This window comes from Balaenoptera physalus (genome assembly GCF_965194825.1).
Source record: "Balaenoptera physalus genome assembly, chromosome: 13".
Taxonomy (NCBI): domain Eukaryota; kingdom Metazoa; phylum Chordata; class Mammalia; order Artiodactyla; family Balaenopteridae; genus Balaenoptera; species Balaenoptera physalus.
The window spans coordinates 88,315,020-88,341,718 of NC_138892.1; the positions used below are offsets into that span (position 1 = coordinate 88,315,020).

Below are 26,699 nucleotides of genomic sequence, written 5' to 3' on the forward strand. Positions count from 1 at the left end.
GCGAGGGCTTTCTCTAGTTGTGGCAAGTGGGGGCCACTCTTCATCGCGGTGCACGGGCCTCTCACTATCGCGGCCTCTCTTGTTGCGGAGCACAGGCTCCAGACGCGCAGGCTCAGCAGCTGTGGCTCACGGGCCTAGTTGCTCCGCGGCATGTGGGATCTTCCCAGACCAGGGCTCGAACCCGTGTCCCCTGCATTGGCAGGCAGATTCTCAACCACTGTGCCACCAGGGAAGCCCCACAACACATATCTTAAGGGTTTAAATTCATCAAATTACCCTAGTATCTGAGATTTATAGCAATTTAAGATTTTAGACCATGTGTCTTTGGGGCAGACTTCACAAGAGGACACTAGGAAAGATGCTTGAGGCTGGCGGGGGAGTACAGGTGGTCATCTTCCTTACTGACTCTTAAAGAATTGATGTTCTTGGTCCCTTTTGTATGTTGAGTGAGGTAACATGTAACTTTAAATAGTATGGGAAGAAGTGGATCTGATTTGCTTTAAGAAGTTATAAAGAAAAAAAGATTTTTATAACAATTTGAGTAATTTAAATAGGAAAATTATCTGATAAGATATTGTAATAATTTTGGGGACACATCTAATTGGGTCGAAATTTATCCACTTCTACTCTAATATACAAAGAAAATGGAGCTGTTTCCATAATGTATTCTTGCTCCTGAGTCCCTACCCTACTGTGCAGATTGAAAGATAATAAAAAGTAAACTCAAAAGAGCACAGAATAACTCAGTGTCTTTACTATCAAATCACCTCTTTTTGTTTGTTAGTTTCTCTATTTCCCCATCCAGGGTAGGGTGGGGTGAGAGGGGCACCTTGGGTGTAAAATGTAAGGAAGTATCCCTCTCAGGTGGCAACCCTGCACTTAATTGACCCTGAGAGGGATGACTGCTCACATTTTGTGCCCTCCCCTGCCCCTGTCCCCACTAAAGAAACCAACTATGGGGAGTTTGTGTATCATTGCGGCTGGCGCGGTAGTGTGGAGTGTCACATGTATGCATGCTGGCCCTGGGGTTGCCCTCTGTATCCTTCCTGGCATCTTCCCTCGGCCAGGGTCTCTACCTGTGGGGCCCTCTGTCCTTGCTGATGTAATTAGCCCCACCTGGATGTGAGCCTGAGTGGCTACTGGCCTACCATTGCCTCAAATACCATTGCCTCAAATACCATTGCCTTGAATTTGAGGTCCCTCTTCCTTTCCCCATCTCAGGGCTTTCCCAGTCTTCCTCTGTGTTGTGTGTGTCTGTGTGTGTGTGTGTGTGTGTGTGTGTGTATGTGTGTGTTTGTGTTGGGACTGGGGAGGATGGAACAGAGTACAGACATTTTGAGGTTCCTTGCACATGCACACAACCCGTGAGGTATAGTAACCAGTTTTAACTCAATCTATCTGGGCACCTTCCTTCACTAGTGTTTTTTCATTTCTCCCTCACCAGGTTAGATGGGTGTAAGACTTACAATAGGGATTCCCTGAGAGGCCTGTGACCTCTCCCATGCCCTCCCCAACAAGTAATGTCCATGAAAGAGGACTGTCAGCCCTTAGGTCCCTTTTATCCACCTGATATTCTCCTGCCCCACCTCCTTGTTGGTTAAATACCAAGATATGGAGAGATCCTGGCCCCCGCCTCTGAGCTCTGCCTCTCTTCTTTCCCTAGACTTCTGCCCGCTCCCTCCCTAGATACATGCGAGTTCCCATACTGGCTCTATCTGTTTAGGATTTACATTTTGCTTTTGCATTTTCACCGGGATATTTTGGAAATCTTGCAATCGCTTTTCACTCTCAAATTCTGTCATTCAAGATTGTTATCTCACTAAGTAAGCTGATTAATAGCCCCTATGTTCTAACTAGTAGCTGATCTCCCACCTTGCATTCTGGAGGGTCTACTCTGGGCAGAACCTCCAGGAACTCATAATTGAGATAGAGGGTGCAAGGGGAAGGAGGAATTATCATCACAGCATACCTAAGATGTGTAGGGTAGCACAGGTTAGTCCTTACTGCCCAGCCTGGTTCCTACTGTCAATTTAGAACACTCTCCCTCCATCGTGTATATATCCTGTAGATTCTACCCCACAGGAGGGATTAGGTCTAGTGTCAGCTTCTCCCAAGAGGACCTACCCATTCATAATCTCTTATTGACTAGGAATTTGGGGTGCACATGCTTCCTGAGTTTTCTCCCGTATTCTGCTTGTGGAGGATGCAGACATGCAATCCATGCAATTTTAATACAATGTGATCAATTTTATTATATGATTAGGTACAGTATTTTATGGGGGCACAGAGAAGGAGTGCCTCATTATGCTTGAGGGTCAAAGAGGGCTTCCCAGAGGAGTGAAGCCCAAGTTAAGGATTAAAGATTAATCATAGTTTTCTAGTTGAACAAGATGGGGATGGGAAGGATATTTTTGAAAGGGCAAATCTCAGAGAAGAGCAGGACCTTATCTGTTTTACTTATCAGTGTGTCCCTATCACCTAGTATAGAACTTGGCACTTAAATATTGAATGTATTAGTGAACTAATGACTTTATCTTGAAGGCCATTGAAACTGGTCATTTCGAGTAGAGGTACACATGATAAAATTTGTGTTTTATAAAAATAAACATGGCAGCATTGTAGTAAATGAATAAAAAGGGTACGAGACAGGGAGCAATTGTAGTAGCATGTTCTACGAAGACTCCTGGGAGAGATTCTTTTTAAGTGACCCCCAATCTCACTTCAGATACTTAGAGATTCTGTGTCTTCTGCACTGAACATATGGTAGTTTCCCACATATGCCTCAAGAAGGCACAGTCACTGCCTACTTCTACCCTTAAAATGGCCCAAGAAAATTTGGAGATAATTCACAGCATATTTAAGAGTTACCTTCTCAACACTTTCCACATAGGAGGCAGAGAGTTGAATTTTCCAAATGATCTACTGAAGAGACAATAATTACATTTTTGTCTTAGTCCATATGGGGTGCTATAACAAAAATACCATAAACTGGGTGGCTTAACACAACAGAAATTTATTTCTCATACTTATGGAGGCTGGGAAGCCCATGATCAAGGCGCCAGCACATTCGGTGTCTGGTGAGAGCCTGCTTCCTAGATGGCTGTCTTTTCGCTGTAACCTCACTTGGTGGAAGGGGATAGGGAGCTCTCTGGGGTCTCTTTGATAAGATGACTAATCCCATTCACGAGGGCTCCACTCTCATGAACTAAGCGCCTCCCAAAGACTCCACTTCCTAATATCATCACATTGGGTATTAGGTTTCACCATATGGATTTTGGGAGGACATTCGGTCTTTAGCATATGGCGTAGTACCTTTTTTTCTGTTTCTTGTTCAGAGTGGGTCCATGACTTTTCAGTATTGGCAACGGTAACTGGTAAATGGGGGTTTCTATGGTTAGTGAAACCTGGCACATAACTGATATTGTTTTCAGAGTGAAAGACTGAAGAGAGGTCAATAAAATACATACAGAATCCTCAGTTCCTGTGTGTATTAGCTTTCTGTAAGTATATATCAAGTTATCAAAAATGTAGTGGCTTAATACAAGTCCCATTTATTAGCTCACAGGTCAGGAGCCCAGCGTGGTTTGACTAGGTTGTCTGCTCAAGGTGTCACAAGGCTGGCATCAAGATTGGCCAGGCTGAGTTCTTGCCTGTACACTCCTGTACACTCCTGGGGAAAAATCTGCTTCCAAACTTATTCTTATTGGTAGAATTCAGCTCTTTGTGTGTAGGACTGAGGTCCCGTTTCCTTGGGGCTATCTGCTAGGGGTTGCCCATAGCACCTAGAGGCTGTGTGTACTCCTTGCCACGCTGCTGCCTCTATCCTAAAGTCCGCAGTGGTGTGTCAGATCCTTCTTATGCTTCAAATCTCCATCATCCTCAGTCTTTGACCTCTAGACCAAGATTTAAAAAGTTTATGTGATGAGGTTAGACCCAGGCAGATAATCTTCCTGTTTTAAAGTCAACTGTGTTAAATAATATAACCTATTCATGGGGGTAAAACCCATCATATTCACAACTCTGGAGATTATGCTGAGGAACATGTTCACAAGTTGGGAGGAATTTGTGGACCATCTTAAAATTCTGCTTACCAAACTGATAGTTGTAAAAAAAAAGTTTGCTTTTTTTTTTAAACAAGGTTACAAACAGCCTCTTGCATACTGCATTTAGGAGATGCAGAAGAAGCATAGGATTTAATTAATATTTTGTTTGAAAACCAATGTACCTCTTCAGTTAACTTTCTACTATCTGAACTTGACAGATCTACTATTACTAATCTCTAGAAATTTTACTTGTATGTGACTCATTTACTTCTAAACAGTACTGCTGTTCATACAACCAAAACAAAACATTTCTGAGTCTATTACTGGAGGAGGATTTTATTGTTTGTACATGGGAAAATAAAACAACATATAGTATATACATAAGCACCATCAATTCAAAGTGATTTTCACTGTTAAGTGAGAGTTTTGTTACATTCACTTGAGTGATAAGGTGAGATGTCTTTCAAAGCTTTGGGGCCTTCCACATTTAAAGAGGGAAGGTGTGAGAGTTTAACGAACTGTACAGTTAGTCAACCACAGAATTTGAGGGAGCCAGTCCTCTACACAAGACCACCCTCACTTTTGACACCAAATGCGTGTTTGAGGGGTTTCCAAAACTGCCCTCAGGTTTGAAAATTTGCTAGAAGTACTCACAGAACTCAGTGAAAGCTGTCATATTCATGGTTACAGTTTATTACAGGGAAAAGATCCTGATTAAAATCAGCCAAGGAAAGCAGTTATATAAGGCTGGGTCTGAGGCTAGAAGAACCAACCACAGAGCTTCTATCACCCTGCCCTGTGGAGTCAGAACATGTTATTTTCCCAGCATTGGCATGTGACAGTATGCACGGAGCATTGCCAACTAGAGAAGTTCATTGAGCCTTTGGTGGCCAGAGTTTTTACTGGGACTTGATCACATATCACTCCCGTGGCTGACCGTTAGTCTCTAGCCCCTCCTGGACGTCAGTGTTGGGCTGATACCTTTAGTCTCCAGGTAGTTTTGGAGGCAGAAGTGATACTGCATGACTCAAGGCCCCCATCATAAAATCACATTGTTAGACTATCTTGTGGCCAAAGCCCTCAGGCAAACAAAGACATTCCTGTCAGGCATGACATTTTGAGGTCCTAGAGATTACCTCCCAGTAGCCAAAGGCAAAGGCCAGAGTAAGGTTAGCTCTTCAGAAGGGGAGGGAGGGAAAGAGGAAGGAATACAAAGAGTAGTTATCATTTATTGAGGGCGTACTGTGTATCAGGCAGTGCGCTAAAGCATTGTTTCCTTTGATCCTTTGAACATTATTAGAAAGTTACTAAAATTATCTTTATTTTGAAGACAGTTTGAAATTTAGAGAGATTAGTGGCTTATCCAAAACCATGTAAGTTGCCGGTGGTGGAACCAGGATTTGAACATGTATCATCCTGATTCCAAAGTACATGATCTCAAACACTGCACTGTATAGCCTCCACCAGAACCAAAGACAATAAGAATATGTAATGTAATAAGCATTTAGAAACGATTATTTTTGAGAATTGAGTTTTCAGGATAAAGTTGTCATTCAAATGTATAAGAATATGCACTGCTACTTTAATAGTATAGGATATAGAGGAAGAGGGTTGGTAGATAGAATGGTTACTTTATTGAATTCTTACCTTCCAAGTGGATTCCAGACAGCACTGTCTGACTTAATTCATTCAAACACATTTATGAGTGTGCATTATATCTCAGGTGCTGTGCTGGCCATCGGTGACCCAAAGATGATGATAAATATGTTCCTGCCCACAAGGAGCTAGCGGTCCACTGGGGTATGTAAACTGCTTATTGTATTTTATTTTTAATATTATCTTTGTTTTAAGCAGAATATAGAACACTCAACATGTAAGAAATATTTTGCGTAGAAATTTTGCAAGCATTTGCAATAATTTTTTGGGGGCTGGAGGAGCTAATGCTAAAGAAAGTTGCAATTTGGAGATTGTTGTTCATATAACCAAATCAAATAATTAAAGTCAGGTTCACTCTTTTGCAGATTCCGTAATAATAGGATAGATTAAAAAAGTAAAACTACTCTGGAAAAAGCCGAAGCGCTGAGATTTGCGTGTTACCTAGGCAGTAAATGATGGCAGATGAAGGAGTAGGAAAGCCACCAGAACACAGCACACATAGTAACAATGTACATTTCTTCTTCACACTTAGAACATTGACTACTCTGCTTTTTATTGGTTACTTTAGTGATAGTTTGTTATCTTTCATCATCTCCTTCTTTGATTTCTCCAATTGAGCAAAGTCTATATTGGGATAAAATAAAGACTCCTTATTTAGTTAATGTTAATTTTTGGCAAATATGTATTTTATTTAAGTAATTTTATTTAAATTATAGTTTCTAATAGTCTGTGGTTACAATAAACCATGCAGTTTGCTGGGAGTAGTCCTGAAAAATTAAATACAGTAATTGTAGTAAACATAAATAAGAAATATTATATTCTAATGATACTTTATATATTTTATAGGTTACTACAGAGGAATAGAATTAGAAAAAAAATAAAGTTAAGTGAACTTGATGTCCAGTAGTTCATACTGATACTCCGCAACCATAACAACAATATATTTGGACATATTTATATTAATATGCTATCTAGATTAAGCATTATAACTGCTGAGAGTGTAGTTGTGATCATTTAAAAATGTGAGCAAACCAGGAAAGAGCATATCCTTTTTCTTGGCAATATGATTTTAATTTTTAAAAGCATTTAATTTCATAAACCATATCCATCATCTTTGCATAGACAAATGTTGTGGCAGTTTTTTGAATGAACCTCTTGGTTCCCTAAAGAAATTATGGATACACTATAAATTTATAAATGAAAGGTCATTTATCAGAGTTATAAATAAGAGTGGTTCCTGTCCTGATGCCCCTGCAAACTTAGAGTGGTTTAATATCTATCAGCTTTTGTGTACAGTTAGTACCGCAAAAGAATATAGATATTGTCATACTTACATGGTGTCAACTTTGGCAAAGTGGTGAGAATGACGTGCAATATTTTTTGAATAGCATGGCATTTTCTTGAATTACTGCTGGCAAGAGAACATAAATCAACCTTAATAATGGATATTCCAAAGATGTTTATTAATCTATTCATTTAATCTAAAACACTCACTCTTGGCATTTATAGGGCCAGTTCAAAGGAAGTGGCAGGTGCTTCTAAACCCCAGAAGTTACTTTTAGGGGCCCCATAATTATGTCAGCTAAGTCTGGTTGGAACGGAGACCAAAATGCATGAAAATCCTTTTCTCCTAATCTATGCTACAGTTATTTGCTTAACTAAAATATATTTTCTTGTATGTGTGTAATCAAAATTTCAATTTGTTCCACCGTTGATGAAACTTACATGGCTCTCTATTTGAATCTTCAGTTTTAAAAATCTGTTCCCCTTCCTCCCTCTCTCTCTGTAAATCTCTCTGTCTGTCTCTCTCTGTCTCCTTCTCTCTGTGTCCCTTTTTTTCTCTCCCTGTCTCTCTCCTGGAAAATAATCCTGCACTGTGTAAACTTTGACTGAAAAGGACTGGAAAACTGACCAAATTCCTGTGTACCAAAATAAGAAATAGCATATGGCACATCATTTTGACTATGCGTAATGAGATTAATGACAGATAGGACGGACAGAAGTAAAGAATACAGAGAGGGGAATTTATAGTAGGTAGGAAAGGTCAGAGAAAGCCAGTGAGCAGTTAAGCTGAAGAAGTCAGCTATGCAAATTTGTGGAGTAAGATGGTATGAATGTGCATGCATGTATGTGTGTTATTTATTAAAATATAGAGTCTCAGCACAGAACTAACTTCTGGATTAAAATAATGTAAACAAGACTCATTTTTCTCTCCATCTCTCGGCTTCCACTAATGCAGCTTCAGTCTCTGGCTTCATTTGGGAGCAAGATGGTGGCAGTGGCATTGCTTCAGCTATAATATCCTGTCAAGCTTCAGGTCAAACAGGAAAAAGAGAGAATCTCTTTCCCAGAAGCCCTATCAAAGTCTGTTTGTACTAATTTGCTTTGATTAGATCACAGAATAATATTGTGTGTCTCTCTTGGAGCAGGAGTCAGCTTCATCATTTTCCATGAACTAAGCATTAGGATTGTATCCCAGAGGAAAATGGGGTACTGTTAACAGAAAGAGGGTTCACGGATGCTAGGTAGCAAAGAAGAAGATTGGCTGAAGGAAAAATTACAATGGGTATATACACATGACATTTTATATATAATTCCAGAAACCTATAGATTTCATAGCAATCCATGGATTTTAGGTTAAGAAGCTCTAAAAGTGACATTGAATCAATGCCTTCTGGAACCAAAAAAAAAAAAAAAAAACCCTGAAAAAAACCCAGCATTGATATCCACAGCCATGTAAGAAAATTAGTTGTTACTGGCATTGTTTCCTGAATAAAGAGACAGAATATTCTCATTTTGTTTATACTCAATCCTTAACTAGTTGTTTAAATGATGTTATCAAATTAAGAATGAAAAAGAAGTTATATTTTCTTATTAGCTAAAGTGGAAATGTAGTAGTCCAGCCTGAAGCTATTTCTTTAACTATTATTTTATGTAAGGGAAAGAGGAAAAATCTTTTATTCAAGGTAAGAACTTTGTACTGCCAATGTTAGAAGACTTCCATTGGGAAAAAAAAGAACCTTTTCAATGTTGGTTCAACAATTTATTGCTATGGGAGCCTGTGTTTATATGTATCCAAGATCCCTTCAATTTAGTCAGTTCCTTTGAAAAATATTAATCAGGTCTATGGAAGTATTTGTAAAGGATATTTTTTTTTTGCTAATGACCCAAAATACCTTATGAATGGCTGATTTTTTTCTTTTTAGCAATATTTTTTGGAATGTCTTGGTGAGGTATCAGTTATTTTCTTAAAAATTATTTTAATTGAAATACCTAGAGAGAATTGGTAGAAAATATAGGTAGGTCAATCATAGGAAATACCAATACTTTAAAAATGCCTACATAGTGATTGTGTATTTTTCATTAATATTGGGAAGAAAACAACTTTGTAAGAATGTGGAGACTAAAGTAGCAACCGCCCAGATGGCAGTCATAATTATGCTTTATTTTTACACAGATTTCTCAGTTTATTGACAAGAAAAAGGGGTTAGCCTCGGATTTTAAATTGCTTCCCTAAGCACTAAGAGTTTTTCTTCTTAAGTGAATCAAAATACCACTCAAAAATAGAAAAGAATTCCGTGATCACTAGATAATTTTAAGAGAATAAACATGTTAAGGGAAGAAAACTTAACCATCTCATCTCTTCACAGAAGCAAAACCCTTTGAAGTTTTAACACTCTTCTTCATGAATGGATAAGTTTTCAACCAGAATCTTCTATTTATGACTGCAGTGAATTGTCACTGCTCCTTGTTAAATTTAATACTCTCAGTTGTGAAGAAGTACATTATATTTTCCCCTACTAATTAATGCCAGTGAAATACAGCTGTTTTGCAGGGGGCCCAGTTTTCAAAACATTTTTACGGAGGCCACAGTGTATCTGGCTTTCCAGATGAGCATATGTTCTTTTTAAAAACCTTCTCCTGGGGCTTCCCTGGTGGCGCAGTGATTGGGAGTCCGCCTGCCAATGCAGGGGACATGGGTTCGAGCCCTGGTCCGGGAGGATCCCACATGCTGTGGAGCGGCTGGGCCCGTGCGCCACAACTACTGAGCCTGCGCTCTGGAGCCCACGAGCCACAACTACTGAATCCCGTGCGCCTAGAGCCCGTGCTCTGCAACAAGAGAGGCCACTGCAGTGAGAGGCCCGTGCACCGCAGCGAAGAGTAGCTCCCGCTCACCCCAGCTAGAGAAAGCCCCCCGTGTAGCAACGAAGACCCAACGCAAACTAAAATAAATTAAAAAAAAAAACCTTCTCCTGAAAACCTCAGTTGACCATCAGTTCTTATTTCAATTGAGAAGTTTGTAGATCTGTTATCACTCTCTCTGTGTATGGTTTTTGTTTTGTTTTGCTTTCTAGATTACAACCTATCTTTACACAGTGTCAATTGTCTGTGAACAGGAAACAGCAGGTAGTTCATTCATTGAAAACTAGTTTATAGATTTTCTTGCTATATATTTGTCTCTGTTTTTCAGATTCAGTTTTAATTTTAACCAAGATAGGGGGTTGCTTCTCCCCATAGTAATATTAGTCATTAATAGAGTTTGGAGAAGTGAGTTTTTTAATGAACAGACATTTTTATATACAAGAAAAATGTTGTTATTCTTCCATTTTGGCTGAAACAAATCAATGGTTATTTTTAGGGCTGTGAGTTAAGACAGGAAGAAAGTATAACTCCAGTAATCCTTTCTAAAGACAGAAGATAGAGAAGCAAAATACTGTTAAGAGAAATTCAAACTGTATTTTTCTTACATGATGTCCAGTTCAGCTGTGTAGGTGTGAAGTTTCAGATAAGATTAAATACTTTTACAGATGTGAACAGTCAAAACATTCCACATTATTTATTTTAGGGGCTTTGTAGGGAGAAAGAATAGGTTTAATCCAAGACTCTAAAGCATAGATTTCTGAAGACTGTGTGTCTGAAGGGGATGAGCTAGGGGGTAAACAAAGGGAGAAAATCCACATACATATTTGAGTTTCACTTTAGGACTCTTGATAGCTTTTGTCACTGATAGGGATTTTTCTCCTAGTTAACTAGGAGTCAAAGAGACAAAGCAGGTAATCTACATACTCTTTCTCAGGTTTTCTCAAAGTGCCTGTAGATGAAAACACGTCACACGACTGGTCAGTTAGGGCCTACGGTGTTCTCTGTTTGTTTTAATTCCATTCTTTACTGAGAAGGAAATAAAAGAAATCTTGAGGTTGGTGACAGACTTGGGTTCTTGCCACATTTTCAGCTCACTTCATGGATGGCTCTCTACTTCAGGGAAAGTTAATATTTTCCAGAGATGTTCCATAGGTGTTCTAAATCATACTACAGACACCTGCTCCTTTATATGGATATGTTATCCGCCTAGGATGAATCAGAGTTTTTTTTTTTTTTTTTTTTTTAGTGTGCTTCCTTTCAAAACCCTCATTAATCTCAGTGTGCAGAATTTAGGGGGAAAGTTGTGTTTTGCTAGTTGACACTGTTTAATGTAAATGATTTATGATTGTTCCTTATGTATACACAATAGGCACTTTATAAATTGGATTGTTCTAGGAGTAACACGATACATAAATGTTATTGCTATAAATTCTGAAGTTGGCTATATATTTTTGTATCATGTAACCAGCTGACTTATAAATGCTGACTATTCCAACCTGCACTTTCTACTCAATATTGTAAGTGGTGACTTAGGTAAGTAAGCCTTGCCTAGATATACACGGAGGCACTCAAACTGCACAAGAAGATCAGGACACCCTGGCACCTCTGCATCGTGGCTTCTGGCTATCTTCCAGGGGTGTTGGCAGAAAGAAGAAGGAGTGAGAGGGGAAAGTGAAACTGTATCTAGCAAAAAAATGAACCTAAATTTTTACTAATTTTTGCCCAGTAAAGTCAAGAAAACAAATGATAGAGAAAAGGGGAAAAAGCAGAGCAAACAGGAGAAAAGAACTAGTAGAACCAATTCAGAAAAATATAGTTAGATACCATTTCACAGGTAAATTTTCATTATTTAAATAATATTAAGTAAAGATAAAGGTAAGAATAGAATAGCAGCTCTGTAAGTGTATGTATATACTTTTGTAACAATGTATTTATATGATATATTATTTTCAGTGTGCAATAGAAATAATAATATGTACTTACATTTTTTTGCATTTATGTGAGGAATGGAGTTTTACACATCACCTGGTTCTGCTGGTGGATCAGGACATTTTATTATATGTATAATGCTGTTATACTAATAGCCTTCATTTTTCACCTTGATGACTTACTGTGATTTTCTTTCTGAGATCCTAAAGAATTTGAAAACAATCTCTGAATAATTGGTCATATTAGATCCAAGTAATTGCTAAATACCAAAGTCATCTAAAATGCTGAGTTAGAAGGAAAGAGTAACACTCATATAACTGACCAGCCAGATTCACGGCAATTTTCTGCTACTCCCGGTATTAACTCTTTACCTGATCACACAGTCCTAGCATCAAGGCTGATTTGAATTGTTCTACGCCCTAATTTGTGTAAAGAAGAACTGGGCTGTGAAGAGTTCTACTGTGTTTATAATGTCTATTCTGACAGTGATTTTATAGTCCATTTCATAGGCTAAGTGTTTCAGTTGATTCCCTTTCCTCATGCCCTCGTAAGTATTAATGTCTACACAATTGATCTGGTTACCCGTGAAGTCAGTCCAAATCAGCTGTTACAGTGGCTGAAAATACAAGATCAGTAATTTTAAAACCTAGAGGTTCCTGTCGTGCTCAAAAGGACTAACTCTCATCAGGCAATCACCAAGTGAAAAGATTATGAGACTTGAAACCACTGTGTGTGTGTGTGGGTGTGTGTGACTTGTAATAACAAACATTATTTATTTGATTGTTACCGAGAAGGAAACATCCTGATGTGTTCCTTTATAATCTCTTAATATACTTTTAATTATCATACTTTCTGGAGGTATCCTGGTACATGCATGGGAAAGAGTATACATATGCATATATCTCTATATTTGTAGCCACTATAGTCAAAACTACTTATTTGCCTAGCTGGCTTAGCTGCAAAGCTGACTTACCCCTACCCACCCACTAGCAAACTCCCTGGGGAAATAGGGCAAAAAGGTCAAATAGAAGCAGTAAAGCCAATGATCTTTTACAAAAGAAGTTCTTTAAGAAGTTCTCAGTGCCACTGTTCACCTTCTGGAAGGGAGATCACTTCATTCCCTGCCCATCCCTGTGTCATCAGCAGTAGCTTTGGATTCATTGTAGAGGAAGAAAGCCGTTTCTACCTTGCTGCTGCCATATATATATACTCAGGTAAGCCCAGATTGAAATCCCAGAGAGACTGCTGTACCAGACTAGACTATGGAAGGATTCTGTTGCTGATAGAAGGCTTTATAAACCTAAGTTCATTTATCCTGTAGAATTTTAGCCACCATTTAAAATTCTGCTTTTTCTTACAGGAGCTTAAACTTAAATGCAAGACCTCCTGATTTAAATACACACACACATAAAATCAGAAAAAGCCCCATCACTTTTTGTAAGTTACAGAATTCTTATAATAACTATCATTTACCGAGGACTTTCTTTTGCCAGGTTTTATTCTTGGCCTTTGCATGTAGTATCTAATTTAAGCTTCCTAAGTGCCTCGTGAAGTAGGTACTATTATTATACCCATTTTTCAGCTGAGGGAATCGAGAGCGAGAGAAATTGAGTAACTTGCTGTGACTCAACAGCTAGTAAGAGGTGGCGCCAGTTTTCAAACCCAGGCCGAATGACCCCATGGCTGAAGCACACACTCGACTAGGTTGATTTGTAAGCAATATGCAGCGGTTTGTGCATGAAAAGAATGCAGTGGGACCATCATTTAGTAGGAAATAAAATTTGTTGAGTGTTTTTCCTTGTACTAATGGTCACTATATCTCTCTCAGACACTGTTGTTGCCAATGGCATATCTTATTTGAGACAGCCGGTCAAAACGAGTCTAATAGTTTATGGCCATAGAAGAGAAAGGAATGTATTGATTCATATGAGGATCTGCCCCTAAGACCTCGCTTTCACTGTTACCGCAGTAAACAGGGAGCTAATGAACCGTAGATGTTAGTGTGTCATCAGTGTCTTGTTGCAGTTCTGTCATCCTGGGTAGCCACCATCAAGAAGGACAGAGTGCCCTCTATGAATATGTATTTAGTACTAGATATGGCAATTTATTCTTTTGAAGAGCACTTTAGCATTTTGGTTTTGATAAATATACAAGCAATAATCGGTAGTTAGGAGTTTCAGTCTAAAATGGATGCCATTATTAGTGATTTAACAACTTCTCCTGTGAGTTCCATGTGTGTCCCCAAGACTGGACCATGCTACCCAGTGCTACATGTATTCAGCTTTTTGAAAAGCTCGCTTTAAAAACCTCTCATGCTATGAACCCTTTGGTTCTCAGAAAGACAGTAGTCACTAATTTCCAAATTCTGAATATGTAAAATAAAGTATTCGCACAAAAAACCTAGGAGACTGCATAGGTCAGAACATTTGTTTAAACTAATATAGAACTAGCTTTTTCAGTTCCAGCTCCCTTTTTCCTATCTATTTGCCTTGCTAATAAGGCCTTACTCATTCCTGTTCAGTTGCCTTATGTCACGATACCTCTTCATTTTGGATTTTTCCTTTATGATTTGAGCAGACCTTCCTAGCTACATAGAGAACTTCCATGATAAGAATAAAACATAAAGGCTGTTCAATAAATAAGGATGATGACAACAGTGAAATTTAACCCAAATTGGGCAAAATAGCAGCACAGAATTCTATTACATTTTGAAATTCAGTCTTTACAGATATTTTTCTCTGCCTGAAACATGTGTGCCAGTTCTGTTTATATAAGGGAATAGTGACATCATGTGTGTGCTAGACTAATTGCCTCTGTAATTAACCTATTTGAGAAGGAAGTTACATAGAAATAAAATATCATAGACCACTGAAAGAGGCAATTTTGTCTTAAAGCAAACCTCTAACTTCACCAAAGGGCGTGGACAAAAGGATTCTGTCTCTATCCCTTCTTATTTTTTCAGCATCTCCCTTCCTTCCTCCTTCTCTTCTATTCTTTTCTTCTCTTCCTTCTTTTTCTTGTCTCCCTACAATTCCACTAGTCCTCTCCATTTTTCACTCCACTACCTTCATTTTCCATATTGGAAGGTAAAGATCTAGTGTTATTATTAGTGAAGATTCTATTTTTAAAGTAGAATTGAGGAAAGATGTAAATGTGGTAAAAAGAGATAGTCTTTTTGTTTCAGTGCTATTCAGATGTCTTTTTTGGTCAAGGGTAGGATATGCATAGAATCATTTTGGTGTCTTTGAGACTGAGGACAAAAATCTTAGCCTTCTTTTTATCCCTTGATCAAATATATTAGTTAAATTTAGAAAAGGGTCTGGGAGCATGGCAAAAGCGAGTTTCTTTTGACTCTTAAAACCAGAAGAAATTATTGGGAGGCAATATATTATAATAGAAAGAGTGCAGTTTTGGGGGTCAGAATTATTCATATCTGACCCCAAATATATGGCTAAGGAAGAACAAGAAGAGCATTTTTTCCCCAAGTGCTCTTTTCAACAGTTTAAAAGGTAATATATTAATATGTCACCAAGGCATTTGAGAAAACAGTGGGAGTCAACAAGACCAAGAGGCATGTAGGAGAAATTAGTGAAAAGTGTCCTATTGCTTACGTCCTAACTTACCCATGAAATCCCTGCAAGACCCCATTGTCAGAGCTTCACCCAGCCCTGGCCTCATGCATAATACAATGTATTATATAATGAGTGCTGAGCATGGAATAGTTGAAATAGAAATGTTTAGGGGTCCCAGACCACAGTGGACTTGGGTTTCTCAACTTCCAAGATAATCTTTCCGTGCCTCAATTTCTTTATCTGTGTTGTAGGGATAAAAATTCCTCTTTTATAAGATAATTGTGGGACTTTAGTGAAGAAACATTCATGCAATATGATGTGTTGTGCCTATAAATAAATGCTTAATGAATAGTAGCTAATATTTCAGATAACATTTGATAAAGCAAAATGATTTGGATACTAAGTAGTTTATTGTAAAAGAATTTAATCTTATCTGGTGGAGCTATTCCTCAAATGGATTTGCTGAGTGACTTATCCTTGCATTTTTCTAATCTTTACTGTAGTAACCTTTCACTTCTATTGATAATTTATATTAGCAATAACTGGATTACAATTCTTGGAAGATGGTGCAAAGATATTTTTAGAAAGTATTATCCCTTGGGGAAAATATGAAGCAAAGAGGAGAAAGAAACACTGCAGAGAGAGTTTTCCCGTGCGTCACTTCTGTTATTAATCCTGTAATCCCTAATGATGTCAGGTTGCAAAAGAGGCTCCTTATAAGTAAAAGGAAACCCTTAGCTCTACAAAAATGGTCATTTGGTCATGGCTATATTTTGGCAATTGTGCTAATTAAATACAGTATCTATGATCATTGGGGTGTCCACCAGTTTTACAATAAGAGCCGTCTTATTGGTGATCTTCAATAAGATAGGGAATTACGTGAATCAGAAATCCAGAAAACCAACCTCAGAAGATTCAGATTCATTCACTACTTATTATCACATGATTCACTCACCCATTCAACAGATATTTATTGGGAACACATTATATGCCACCTACTGTGTCCGTCTTGAGAATACATTCATGAACAAATTAGACAAGGCACAAGTCCTCACAGATTTTACGGCCTGACAGAGAAGGTACAGAACAAAAACCCCAAGTAATTACAGTAAAATATGTAAGTCTTATAATAGAGGAAATTTTTTGATCTTTTAGCCAGACTGAGTTGTGAATTTCTAAGTGTGGGTGGTGGAGGTAGTGATATTCCTTCATCCTTTGAATTTCAATCGCATTTTATATGTGGCTCCACTTGGAAATACCTTCTGCCTGTATTCTAGTTACAACCGTGGCATCTCTTCTAGACCGCAGCAGGTTCCTTAGGAACCAGGCAGGAGATGTGGGACTGTCCTCGGCATCTTTCAGAGAACATACCCTTGTGCACTGCATAGAGTAGGCACTAAATAAACGCAGTTAAGCGAATGAAGCGAAGAAAAAGTCTTAGAGGTTTACTTTCATTATCCTTTTCGTTTTAAATTCTTGAATATTTCACTTTGAAATTTCTTCTTCTTCGTGTTAATGGTGGTTAGAAGGAGGTAAATAACCAACTGAAAGTCATTATCTCTCCTTTAATTCCTCCCTCTCACCTACTATTCTCTCAAAATTTAGTCCACGGCAGTCACCTCTGGAAGAAGTTAATTATTCATTTGTAAGACTTTCAAAGTTTGCTGTGCAGAAGTCTGACTTTAGTTGGTTGCCACATGCAAATAATAATGGAAGAAGCATCTATTATTTGTGGTCTGGCACATATGGGGATGTCACGAACACGATCAACCTTTTTTCTATCACTGGACCTGGCAAGAGACTCAATGTTAGGTAAATTAGTGTCTAGTTTTAAAAAGTCAGAACTCTTCCTTGGTTCTGAGAAAGAGAGAAGCTTTAACCAGGTTCAGTATTCATTTGCAATTGCTCAGGTGAAAGCACTCTAAAAAATAAAGCTGAATTCTGACAGCTTTTAAAAAATAGGGAAATAATCAGCTCTCATACAGAAATCCAACCCATAGCTTAAGAAAATTCAGTATTAAAAATGATAAAGGAAGGATTTTGGCAAAAAGACGGAAGCCCTTGCATATTCTTCTGGAAGGAACGGAGCTTCACTGAGATTGAGAGACCTGAGAGCTTGGGGTGTAATTTAGTGAGCTGACAGGAGGAGTGAAGTATCTCCTCAATATCTGTGTTTGGCAGGAGACATGAACACATACATCAGGAAACAATGTTTAAGTGTTTTATTTCCTTATTTCAGCCTGTCAAACTGTCAGTATAGTTAATGGCCACCAAGAGAGAAAGAGAGAGAGAGGGAGGAGGAGGAACAGAGTGAAACAAAGGTATATGGAATCTGAAAAGAAAGAAACCAGGAAAGCATTTGCATGTTTCTATGGCATAATGGTCAGTCAGACGAAAATAGCTCACCATATTCATCTCTCTACTAAAGCCAGATGTGCTGGTTCCCTACCTACAGTCCCCGAGCCCTTTTCGTGCTTTCCTCTGTGTCCTACATAATTGCTTCACTTAACTTTGACTTCTATGACTCCTTTCACTGAAGTCTAGATTGATTATCAATACTTTAGGGATCATTTTATGTTATACTGGTAGTATCTAATTTTGCTCAGTTTTTCAAGTTTACTATCGTTTGTATTGTTTATAAAATCTGGTATTAAGGTTGTTTATGCAAAAATATTCATTCTTGTCTAAAAACATCCCTTCTGAAATACTTTTGAGTGGTTTATAATCCACAAAGAATAAGTTGGAACTGATTTGAACCTGCTGTATCTTTCTTTAAAAAAAAACCCGAAACACTTAAAGTGAAATACTGCAATTAGACAGTCTTAGGACTGTCTAAAATACAGAACTATTTTAAATTTCTACAAGAATCTTAGTACAGCCAAGGGATTTTTATTTTATAAAAGAGAAGTATTTATATTGGATCACTTTTATACTGGAAATAAGTTATTTTTCCACAGAAATGGAAAAGCCTCTTATCATTCACATCTATGTCAAAATGAATTTAAAATCTTGGAGTTCACACCAAAGATGAGTACTTTTCATAATGAACACTTTTAGTTGCCTTATAAACTGGAAGCATTTACTTTGGAAAAAAAGCATTTTTTTTTTTTTAAACATCTTTACTGGAGTATAATTGCTTTACAATGTGTTAGTTTCTGCTGTTTAACAAGGTGAATCAGCTATACATATACATATATCCCCATATCTCCTCCCTCTTGCGACTCCCTCCCACCCTCCCTATCCCACCCCTCTAGGTGGATACAAAGCACCAGGCTTATCTCCCTGTGCTATGTGCCTGCATCCCACTAGCTATCGGTTTTGCATTTGGTAGTGTATATATGTACATGCCACTTTCTCACTTCATTCCAGCTTACCCTTCCCCCTCCCCCGTGTCCTCAAGTCTATTCTCAAGTAGGTCTGCATCTTTATTCCCGTCCTGCCCCTAGGTTCTTCATGACCTTTTTTTTTTTTAGATTCCATATATATGTGTTAGCATACGGTATTTGTTCTTCTCTTTCTGACTTACTTCACTCTGTATGACAGACTCTAGGTCCATCCACCTCACTACAAGTAACTCAATTTCATTTCTTTTTATGGCTGAGTAATATTCCATTGTATATATGTGCCACATCTTCTTTATCCATTCATCTGTCGATGGACACTTAGGTTGCTTCCATGTCCTCGCTATTGTAAATAGAGCTGCAATGAACATTGTGGTACATGACTGTTTTTGAATTATGGTTTTCTCAGGGTATATGCCCAGTAGTGGGATTGCTGGATCATATGGTAGTTCTATTTTTAGTTTTTTGAGGAACCACCATACTGTTCTCCATAGTGGCTGTTTCAATTTACATTCCCACCAACAGTGCAAGAGGGTTCCCTTTTCTCCACACCCTCTCCAGCATTTATTGTTTGTAGATTTTTTGATGATGGCCAGTCTAACTGGTGTGAGCTGATATCTCATTGTAGTTTTGATTTGCATTTCTCTAATGATCAGTGATGTTGAGCATCCTTTCATGTGTTTGTTGGCAATCTGTGTATCTTCTTTGGAGAAATGTCTATTTAGGTCTTCTGCCCATTTTTGGATTGGGTTGTTTGTTTTGTTGATATTGACCTGCATGAGCTGCTTGTATGTTTTGGAGATTAATCCTTTGTCATTTGCTTCGTTTGCAAATATTTTCTCCCATTTTGAGGGTTGTCTTTTCATCTTGTTTATGGTTTCCTTTGCTGTGCAAAAGCTTTTAAGTTTCATTAGGTCCCATTTGTTTATTTTTGTTTTTATTTCCATTTCTCTAGGAGGTGGGTCAAAAAGGATCTTGCTGTGATTTATGTCATAGAGTATTCTGCCTATGTTTTCCTCTAAGAGTTTTATAGTGTCTGGCCTTACATTTAGGTCTTTAATCCATTTTGAATTTACTTTTGTGTATGGTGTTAGGGAGTGTTCTAATTTCATTCTTTTACATGTAGCTGACCAGTTTTCCCAGCACCACTTATTGAAGAGGCTGTCTTTTCTCTATTGTATATTCTTGCCTCCTTTATCAATGATAAGGTGGCCATATGTGTGTGGGTTTATCTCTGGGCTTTCTATCCAGTTCCATTGATCTATATTTCTGTTTTTGTGCCAGTGCCATACTGTTTTGATTACTGTAGCTTTGTAGTATAGTCTGAAGTCAGGGAGCCTGATTCCTCCAGTTGCATTCTTCTTTCTCAAGATTGCTTTGGCTGTTCGGGGTCTTCTGTGTTTCCATACAAATTATGCAATTTTTTGTTCTAGGTCTGTGAAAAATGCCATTGGTAGTTTGATAGGGATTGCGCTGAATCTGTAGATTGCTTTGGGTAGTATAGTCATTTTCACAATGTTGATACTTCCAATCCAAGAACATGGTGTATGTCTCCATCTGTTTGTATCATCTTTAATTTCTTTCATCAGTGTCTTATAGTTTTCTGCTTACAGGTCTTTTGTCTCCTTAGGTAGGTTTATTCCTAGATATTTTATTCCTTTTGTTGCAGTGGTAAATGGGAGTGTTTCCTTATTTTCTCTTTCAGATTTTTCATCTTTAGTGTATAGGAATGCAAGAGATTTCTGTGCATTAATTTTGTATCCTGCTACTTGACCAAATTCATTGATTAGCTCTAGTAGTTTTCTGGTAGCATCTTTAGGATTCTCTATGTATAGTATCATGTCATCTGCAAACAGGGACAGTTTTACTTCTTCTTTTACGGTTTGGATTCCTTTTATTGCTTTTTCTTCTCTGATTGCTGTGGCTAAAACTTTGAAAACTATGTTGAATGATAGTGGTGAAAGTGGGCAACCTTGTCTTGTTCCTGATCTTAGTGGAAATGGTTTCAGTGTTTCACCATTGAGAACGATGTTGGCTGTGGGTTTGTCATATATGGCCTTTATTATGTTGAGGTAAGTTCCCTCTATGCCTACTTTTTGGAGGGTTTTTATCATAAACGGGTGTTGAATTTTGTCAAGATTTTTCTGCATCTATTGAGATGATCATATGGTTTTCCTCCTTCAATTTGTCAATATGGTTTATCACATTGATTGATTTGCATATATTGAAGAATCCTTGCATCCCTGGGATAAACCCCACTTGATCATGGTGTATGATCCTTTTAATCTGCTGTTGCATTCTGTTTGCTAGTATTTTGTTGAGGATTTTTGCATCTATGTTCATCAGAGATATTGGCCTGTAGTTTTCTTTCTTTGTAACATCTTTGTCAAGTTTTGGTATCAGGGTGATGGTAGCCTTGTAGAATGAGTTTGGGAGTGTTCCTCCCTCTGCTATATTTTGGAAGAATTTGAGAAGGATAGGTGTTAGCTCTTCTCTAAATGTTTTATACAATTCGCTTGTGAAGCCATCTGGTCGTGGGCTTTTGTTTGTTGGAAGATCTTTAATCTCAGTCTCAATTTCAGTGCTTGTGATTGGTCTGTTTATGTTTTCTATTTCTTCCTGGTTCAGTCTCAGAATATTGGGCTTTTCTAAGAATTTGCCCATTTCTTCCAGGTTGTCCATTTTATTGGCATAGAGTTGCTTGTAGTAATCTCTCATGATCCTTTGTATTTCTGCAGTGTCAGTTGTTACTTCTCCCTTTTCATTTCTAATTCTCTTGATTTGAGTCTTCTCCCTTTTTTTCTTGATGAGTCTGGCTAATGGTTTATCAATTTTGTTTATCTTCTCAAAGAACCAGCTTTTAGTTTTATTGATGTTTGCTATTGTTTCCTTCATTTCTTTTTCATTTATTTCTGATCTGATCTTTATGATTTCTTTCCTTCTGCTAACTGTGGGTTTTTGTTGCTCTTCTTTTTCTAATTGCTTTATGTTTAAGGTTAGATTGTTTATTTGAGATGTTTCTTGTTTCTTGAGGTAGGAATGTATTGCTATAAACTTCCCTCTTAGAACTGTTTTGCTGCATCCCATAGGTTTTGGGTCGTCGTGTTTTCATTGTCATTTGTTTCTAGGTAATTTTTAATTTCCTCTTTGATTTCTTCAGTGATCTCTTGGTTATTTAGTAGTGTGTTGTTTAACCTCCATATGTTTGTATTTTTTACAGTTTTTTTCCTGTAATTGATATCTAGTCTCATAGCATTGTGGTCAGAAAAGATACTTGATACGATTTCAATTCTCTTAAATTTACGAAGGCTTAATTTGTGACCCAAGATATGATCTATCCTGGAGAATATTCCATGAGCACTTGAAAAGAAAGTGTAATCTGCTGTTTTTGGATGGAATGTCCTATAAATATCAACTAAGTCCATCTTGTTTAATGTATCATTTAAAGCTTGTGTTTCCTTATTTATTTTCATTTTGGATGATCTGTCCATTGGTGAAAGTGGGGTGTTAAAGTCCCCTACTATGATTGTGTTACTGTCAATTTCCCCTTTTATGGCTGTTAGTATTTCCCTTATGTATTGAGGTGCTCCTATGTTGGGTGCATAAATATTTACAATTGTTATATCTTCCTCTTGGATTGATCCCTTGATCATTATGTAGTGTCCTTCTTTGTCTCTTGTAATCGTCTTTATTTTAAAGTCTCTTTTGTCTGATATGAGAATTGCTACTCCAGCTTTCTTTTGATTTCCATTTGCATGGAACATCTTTTTCCATCCCCTCACTTTCAGTCTGTATGTGTCCCTAGGTCTGAAGTGGGTCTCTTGTAGACAGCATATGTACAGGTCTTGTTTTTCTATCCATTCAGCCAGTCTATGAGTCTATGTCTTTTGGTTGGAGCATTTAATCCATTTACATTTAAGGTAATTATCCATATGTATGTTCCTATTATCATTTTCTTAATTGTTTTGGGTTTGTTATTGTAGGTCTTTTCCTTCTCTTGTGTTTCCTGCCTAGAGAAGTTCCTTTAGCATTTGTTGTAGAGCTGGTTTGGTGGTGCTGAATTCTCTCAGCTTTTGCTTGTCTGTAAAGCTTTTGATTTGCCACTCCCTTCTGGCTTGCAGAGTTTCTGCTAAAAGATCAGCTGTTAACCCTGTGGGGATTCCCTTGTATGTTAATTGTTGCTTTTCCCTTGCTGCTTTTAATATTTTTTCTTTGTATTTAATATTTGATAGTTTGATTAATATATGTCTTGGCATGTTTCTCCTTGGATTTATCCTGTATGGGACTCTCTGCATTTGCTGGGCTTCATTGACTCTTTCCTTACCCATATTAGGGACGTTTTCAACTATAATCTTTCCAAATATTTTCTCAGTCCCTTTCTTTTTCTCTTCTTCTTCTAGGACCCCTATAATTCAAACGTTGATGTGTTTAAAGTTGTCCCACAGGTCTCTGAGATTGTCCTCAATTCTTTTCATTCTATTTTCTTTATTCTGCTCTGCGGTAGTTATTTCCACTAGTTTATCTTCCAGGTAACTTATCCGTTCTCCTGCCTCAGTTATTCTGCTATGGATTCCCTCTAGAGAATTTTTAATTCCATTTATTGTGTTGTTCATCATTGTTTGTTTGCTCTTTAGTTCTTCTAGGTCCTTGTTAAACGTTTCTTGTATTTTCTCCATTGTTATTTCCAAGATTTTGGATCATCTTTACTATCATTACTCTGAACTCTTTTTCAGGTAGACTGTCTATTTCCTCTTCATTTGTTTGGTCTGGTGGGTTTTTACCTTGCTCCTTCATCTGCTGTGTATTTCTCTGTCTTCTAATTTTGCTTAGCTTACTGTGTTTGGGGTCTCTGTTTTGCACACTGCAGGTTCGTAGTTCCCGTCGTTTTTGTGTTTGCTCCCAGTGGGTAAGGTTTGTTCAGAGGGTTGTGTAGGCTTCCTGGTGGAGGGGACTGGTGCCTGTGTTCTGTTGGGTGGGGTTGGATCTTGTCTTTCTGGTGGGCAGGGCTGCATCCGGTGGTGTGTTTTGGGGTGTCTGTGAACTTAGTATGATTTTAGGCAGCCTCTCTGCTAATGGGTGGGTTTGTATTCCTGTGTTGCTAGTTGTTTGGCATAGCGTGTCCAGCACTGTAGCCTGCTGGTCATTGAGTGGAGCTGGGTGTTAGTGTTGCGATGGAGATCTCTGGGAGAGCTTTCGCCTTTTGATATTACGTGGGACCAGGAGGTCTCTGGTGGACCAATGTACTGAACTTGGCTCTCCCACCTCAGAAGCTCAGGCCTGACACCTGACCAGAGCACCAAGACCCTGTCAGCCACAGCACTCAGAAGAAAAGTGAGAAAAAATAAATAAATAATAAAATAAAATAAAGTCATTAAAATAGAAAAAAATTATTAAAAATTAAAAAATTAAAAAAAGAAAGCGAGAAAGAAAGAAGAGAGCAAGCAAACCAAGAAACAAATCCACCAATGATAAGAAGCACTAAAAACTGTACTAGAAAGACAAAACAAAACAAACCAAAAACGGACAGTCAGAACACAAGTAAAATGGCAAAAGCAAAGCTATACAGACAAAACTACAGAAAAAAATATGTATATATTTATAAAAAAATAGAAAAAGGAAGAGAGCAACCGAATCTATAAACAAATCTACCAAAGATAATAAGCTCTAAACACTAAACTAAGATAAACATAAAACCAGAAACAAATTAGATACAGAAAGCAAACCCCAAGTCTACAGTTGCTCCCAAAGTCCACCGCCTCAATTTTGGGTTGATTCATTGTCTGTTCAGGAATTCCACAGATGCAGGTACATCAGGTTGATTGTGGAGATTTAATCCGCTGCTCCTGAGGCTGCTGGGAGAGATTTCCCTTTCTCTTCTTTGTTTGCACAGCTCCTGGGGTTCAGCTTTGGATTTGGCCCCGCCTCTGCGTGTAGGTCGCCTGAGGGCATCTGTTCCCCACCCAGACAGGATGGGGTTAAAGGAGTGGCTGATTAGGTGGCTCTGGCTCACTCAGGCCAGGAGGAGGGAGGGGTACAGAATGTGGGGCGAGCCTGCAGTGGCAGAGGCCAGCGTGACATTGTAACAGCCTGAGGCACACCATGTGTTTTCCCAGGGAAGTTGTCCCTGGATCACGGGACCCTGGCAGTGGCGGGCTGCACAGGCTCCCGGGAGGGGAGGTGTGGAGAGTGACCTGTGCTTGCACACAGACTTCTTGGTGGCTGCAGCAGCAGCCTTAGCCTCTCATGCCCGTCTCAGTGGTCCGTGCTGATAGCCGCAGCTCATGCCCATCTCTGGAGCTCGTTTAGGCCGTGCTCTGAATCCCCTCTCCTCACGCACCCCAAAATAATGGTCTCTTGCCTCTTAGGCAGGTCTAGACTTTTTCCTGGACTTCCTCCTGGCTAGCTGTGGTGCACTAGCACCCTTCAGGCTGTGTTCACGCAGCCAACCCCAGTCCTCTCCCTGGCGTCTGACCTCCGAAGCCCGAGCCTTAGCTCCCAGCCCCCACCAGCCTTGGTGGGTGAGCAGATAAGCCTCTCGGGCTGGTGAGTGCTGGTCGGCACTGATCCTCCATGCGAGAATCTCTCTGCTTTGCCCTCCGCACCCCTGTGGCTGCGCTCTCCTTGGTGGTTCCGAAGCTTACCCCCAACCCACCCCCTGTCTCCGCCAGTGAAGGGCCTTCCTATTGTGTGGAAGCTTTTCCTCCTTTACAGCTCCCTCCCACTGGTGCATGTCCCGTCCCTATTCTTTTGGCTGTTTTTTCTTTTTTCTTTTGCCCTACCCAGGTACGTGGGGAGTCTCTTCCCTTTTGGGAAGTCTGAGGTCTTCTGCCAGCGTTCAGTAGGTGTTCTGTAAGAGTTGTTCCACATGTAGATGTAGTTTTGATGTATTTGTGGGGAGGAAGGTGATCTCCATGTCTTAGTCCACTGCCGTCTTGAAGGCGCCCCCAACAATTTTTTAGATATCAATTGAAAAATCTTATAAAATTGTCTAAGGAGAGCTGGTATGGGATATTTAAATACACTGGGTCCCGAATCTGGCCAATCATTAAATCACCTGGAAGGCATTTAAAAGTACAGACCCTTAGGCCACTCTAGGTCGACTGGAAGAGAGAATCTCAGGGATGGGGGCCCAGCAGGTGTGTGTAAGATCCATCCCCCACTCCCTACCCCCAACCCCCAGGTGATGTGGGCTATCAGCCAGGCTAGGAGCCACACTGTCCCTGTCAGGGAAAGAGCGTTGCTCTGTTTCTCACTAGACTTCTGGCTGCTTTCTAGCATTATCATTCACTCACTGAGTAACTTTATGGAAGATTGCAAGCTTTGACGGAGCATGTTTTTCAACTATATACAATTTGTATGGTCTTTTCCGACTTTAAAGCCCTGTAACTTCATTACATTTATGAGGTTTAAAAAAATTTTAACTTAAAAACTGAGTTAAGGGGCTTCCCTTGTGGCACAGTGGTTAGGAATCCGCCTGCCAATGCAGGGGACATGGGTTCGTACCCCGGTCCGGGAAGATCCTGCATGCCGCGGAGCAACTAGGCCCATGAGCCACAACTACTGAGCCTGCGCGTCTGGAGCCTGTGCTCTGTGATGGGAGAGGCCGTGACAGTGAGAGGCCCGTGCACCGCGATGAAGAGTGGCCCCCGCTCGCCGCAACTGGAGAAAGCCCGTGCCCAGAAATGAAGACCCAACACAGCCAAAAATAAATAAATAAATAAATAAATTTATTTAAAAGAAAACTGAGTTAAAATGGACACACACAGAGCTATCAGTTTTTATTCTTAGTTTAAGTTAATAGAAGTAAGCAAACAACAAAAGAAGTCAGGATGCTCCCCTCTCACCCTGAGTTTGATTTATGAGTTCTTGATTGGACCTTTCTTTTCATGATATCAATCATGAAAATGAAAATTTTCTGCTCTGTCCTTTAGACCTTCAGATGCAAAACTGAATTCTTCTTCACCCACCCAAACTTGATTGTTCATTGGTGCGCCTGTCTTAACAAATGATACCAC

The 26,699-nt window shown here is 38.9% G+C and overlaps 1 protein-coding gene across 1 annotated transcript in view; it reads left to right on the forward strand.

Annotated features, from left to right (window-relative positions):
• The window catches only part of SOX5 (SRY-box transcription factor 5), a 990,465-nt gene that overhangs the window by 163,919 nt on the left and 799,847 nt on the right, over window positions 1-26,699 (forward strand). The window contains exon 3 of the mRNA XM_082419737.1: window positions 5,767-5,843. The gene's annotated coding sequence lies outside the window, so the exon portion shown is untranslated. The remainder of the gene's footprint in view (window positions 1-5,766; window positions 5,844-26,699) is intronic.